The following is a 4,561-nucleotide window of genomic DNA, read 5'->3' on the forward strand; positions in this document are numbered from 1 at the left end:
TGAGCTTGCTGTCCTCATGTTTGCAACATTAGAGAAAAAATACACTTTATAGAAAATATGTATGAACCTTCATATATTTTCATACTGTATTATTCTGACATCCCTTTCTCTATTGTTAAGGACAATATCTCACTCATGGACTGGTTTTCTGTACGTATATACCTCTAAAGGTAAGTAGAGACAGTCAGGACCTCTATTTCCTGCAAACCATTTTCCTTGGCATGTAGGGTCAAGGTGAATTTCTGTGAAAATATTCCGTTCAAATATTCATTAGATATCCACAATTTCACCCAGAAAGATAAATATATAACTTTAAAAAATGTCTTTGAATCTAAATTTGAAATAGAAATTTAAAGTAGAATCTCTCTTATGCCCTGACCATAATGTCAAAAGTTTTTTAGAGTGTCTATGTCTTAATCTTGCAGTCTGATAAGCAACTCAACAGTCAGTTTCTTCTGTTCTCTTGAATATCAGAGCTGCAAGACTAAATTATATCCCTTGTAACGATTATCTAGTTCAATGTGTAGTTTAATCATCTGGTACTAATTATGAAATTTCCAGCGGTGTAAGGTTGTGTTCATACTACGTGATTGTTGGTTACTCACTTGGGCTATCATAGATAAAAGTTCAATTTCTATTATAGTAGGGCTTTTTGAAAAGAGATCTCTGAATTAATAATACAGCAACTTATCAGTCATGTATGACTTTGTAGTGGCACAGATATTTCTTCACATTATTCATTGAATTAAATAAAAAGTAAAATTAAAATCCTTCGTTTTCTCCCAAATCAAGCAGTAAAAAATTTTAAGGTTGTAAGAGTATTCTTAGGGCAAAAGAGTTTGCGTTTTCCTCTTTTTTTTTTTTTTTTTTTTCTCCTGCATACATACATGCATATTCTGGATTCTAAACATGTGCTTTTCTCAAATTATTTTCCCTTCTTTTCCCTAGTTTGACCTAGTTCCTTGGTCAAAATTTATACTCTGCTCTTATGTTGTTTATCCTTTATATGTACACACATACATATAGATGTGCATGTACTTTAGTGTGGTGTTCTTCAGTGCATGATACCTCTGCATCTTCCATGCCTCATAAAACTTGGCATGAAGGAAAATTCTCTGCAAGTCTTACAGAAATACTACTGTAGCTGAGTCACGATGGAATCACTAAGATTTCAGCAGCTTATATGGTAGAAAATATTGTTATTCTCTGCAAGATGAAAAACGTTTTCCATCACTTGAAAATACTACTACTACTACTACTACCACTACAAAGTGCTGTCTTAAATGTAAACTGCTTTTTTAAAAGAAAAATAGAATGGCCTTTAAGAATATGAACAAATTAGTGCCTGATTTTTCTTGAAATTATCGTAAATTTGCATGTTGGACATAGAAACCTACATTTTATCTATGTTGACACTGACACAGAAACAACCATTAAGAGACAAAGTGAAAAAGAATCTTCTTGCCACTAGCTTCTCTCTCCTGACTTTTAAGATGGGAAAGGATATTACTTAGCAAAATGCTTATTCTGCTGATATTTAAACTTTACTGCATGTCAAAAGGCAAAAAAACAGTGTAAGGTTAAATGGAGCATTAGGTACCCCCCTACAAACATCAGGTTCTTAAGTCTTTCTCAGCACTTGTAGCTGTTGAAAATCATCTGCTGCTTTCTGTTAGTTTCTGTGAAGCACAATTTGCAAAATAGCAAATACTAGGTTCTGTGGAATCAGGGGTCCTAGACTGTTCTTCAATGATGTCCCCACTCTTCACTTTAGATTGTCTGTAAAGTTTTCTGCCTGTTCCCACTGGCAAGGCAATTCCAGCAGCCATAGAGTCCAGAGACCTGCTAAATCAGGGAGTAAATAATTAACTAAATGCCACTATTTGAGAAGCAAAGTTATTCCAATAGAGAATGGTTTACTGTGTAGTATGGATTTTGGTATTGCTGATGCAGCAACAGAAACTTAAAACTATTTTTTTCTTCCCAGCAGTGTATCAGGGGACTTCACAGGACAAGTCAATTTACAGCCACAAATAGCACTGGTGGAAATGCTATCATGGTCTCAAGTGATAATAGACTGAGAGATGCTAGGCTAAGAAGTGATGCACAAAACATAAATAAATTGAAGTGTGAATGAGACACTTTAAATGAATTTATTTTAATGTTTGATTAGGGATATAACTTTTTATATATAGAACATATATCTAAGAAATTTTGCTTCTTTCATCAGCTGCAGCAGAAATCATGGCATACTCCTGATTTTAAAGCAAGACCAAGTTTTCGCTGCACTGGTTGTGCATAAATAAGATACAATTATAATTAATTATAACTTTCATCTGGATGAATATCCTGATCATGGGAATTTTAATCAGCTCCTCCATTTTTCATTTCAGAACAAAAAAGCGTTCAATATTTTAATTAATTAGAACTGGGCAGAAACTAAATGTAATTGAAAAAATTAAATAAAGTTCTTAAAAGTTCTTAAAGATCTCCCCATCATCACTTTATTCCTATGAAATTAAATGTTCAAAAAGACACCAGGAGCATGAAAGATGAAGGAAAGTGTATTTTCTGTGAGAAGTAAGAATGTCCCAGATGCTGTATTCAAGCAAATATGGTTATGGCAAGGGAAGTTAGAAAAATATAAGATTCAAGGTAAAAAAAGGTAAAGTGTAAGGAAGAAAGAAACAATGTTTGCAATCCTACTGTGGTAGTTTCACATTGATTGACATTTGGAGAAGTAAAAGAAACACCCACAGAAAGGATTTCTTAGAGAGAACTGCTGGGAGCTTGCTCTGTGCCTAGGCAAGGCCAATGGCTGACTAGTTCTGAGAACTGACAGCATTTTGCACCATTTAGAAATTAGATCCACCTCTGTGATGTCATCTATAAAACCTTAGATTGGCTTTTGCATGTGGGATTGTTTGTTGTTGTTGTTTAGAAGTTGTTCATTGTAGAATTGTACAGGTTGTTTTTGTGTGTGTTCCAATTGAATGTTTGATTGTCATAAGCATTATCCCTATTTTGTGGTCCCTTACTCATTTGTTTGTTGCTATTGATGCATTGTTTGTAAATTTAATAATCCCTTTTAAGTTTGTAACTTTTGAGGACTTCAAAGAAAATCCCCTCACCAGCAGCATCTTACAAAGAGTTTTAACCTGCCCCAGAAGACTTGTAGCTTGACACCACGGCAACAGTCCATACTAATGAGGACTTTTCCCTCCAAAACCTCACTTGCCCCAAGGACAGCAAACTGTTGGAGGAGAAGATGTTACCAGCACCAATCAACAGCAACTATAGGGGTGGGACTGCCAGCAACAAACTGAGGGGACAGAGATTATAAAAGGACCTGTGAAGTTTGAAGAACTGCCCTTTAACTGTGGATTAGCTGCAGCTGAGGACCCGACACTGCAGACTCCAGTCTACATCTCTTTTAGAGATCTTTTTAATATAAATTTGAGTGTAGATTAGCTGCATTCACTGCAGTGCCACTGAGTTCTTGCTTTGGGAACAAAATGCCAGTTTGGCCAGAGGATTCCTCAATCCTCAGACCCAGGACTTTTTTTAATTTCATTTTTTCTCCCTCACCCATTATCCCTTCCTCCCCTTTGTTTTTTTCCCTTAATAAACACCCTAGTTTATTTGAACCCCCAAAGTTGTGTCTTTTTCCTCACATGTGATATTCACATTTTAAAAACACCAAGCCTGAGAACTCTCTGTCTTTGCTTCTGGCCTTGAGAGGTAGCTGAGCTCTGGTTGGGCTGGCCCTGCTCCCCCATGGCCTGTGTGGCCTGGGGGAAGCTGGGCCGGACCCCAGAAGCTCCCGGGTGGGGGATGGAGACTGTGGGGTCCTGGCCCCAGACTGGGCCAGGCCATCACTGCTGACATCTCACCAACACCAAACCATCCCTGGCACCCAATGCCTCCAGGCAGAGCCCCCCCTCACCACCCCTCTAGTGGCTGCCAAGTGGATGGAGGCTCCCAGTGTGGCCTGAAATCCAGCACCATGGTTGCTGTGGCACTGGACCAGATATTAACCTTTTCACTACACAGATGAGAACTGCAGACCTTGTTCCTCTCTCCAGAGAGAGAAAAGGAGTGACAACACGTAGAAGGACAACATGAAAACATCAAGGTCAGTAAAGAAAGAGTCAGGCCTCAGATGGAAGGAGAATGAATGGGGCTGAAATATTCTTTTGGTAGGGCCATGGAGATGGGCAATGATAAAATGAAATATCTTTAATTCATGAGAGAGAGTATGGGGGAATGAAGTATTTAAGCAAGTAGATCTGAGCAGAGGCATCCACTGATGAATCCAAGCAGATATTGGAGTAGCTGTGATCCCATAAGAAGCTTGTACAGGGAGAGAGAGAGAGATGAGAATTTATGAAGTCCCTTTGCCCCTGGAGAGAGAAGAAGAAAACCTCTGTTCCCAGAGATGATCCCAGAGACAGATGAAGAGAACCTTTGCCTTTGAACAACTCATCCCTAAAATAATACCCCATGAGTTCATGGACCATGCACACACCTCTAGGAGGGCTGTGAGAATGGCAGGAATGTC

General features: G+C 38.2%; 1 long non-coding RNA gene across 1 annotated transcript; it reads right to left on the bottom strand.

Moving 5' to 3' along the window:
• Window positions 1-938: 938 nt before the first annotated feature.
• On the bottom strand, window positions 939-3,979 carry LOC147655516 (uncharacterized). The gene is made up of 2 exons (XR_015279443.1): window positions 3,688-3,979; window positions 939-1,842 (listed from the first exon to the last, which is right to left on the bottom strand). It is a non-coding gene; the product is annotated as an uncharacterized LOC147655516 (long non-coding RNA).
• Window positions 3,980-4,561: the final 582 nt, after the last annotated feature.

This window comes from Cyanistes caeruleus, chromosome 1 (genome assembly GCF_971803275.1).
Source record: "Cyanistes caeruleus chromosome 1, bCyaCae1.hap1.1, whole genome shotgun sequence".
NCBI classification, from domain to species: domain Eukaryota; kingdom Metazoa; phylum Chordata; class Aves; order Passeriformes; family Paridae; genus Cyanistes; species Cyanistes caeruleus.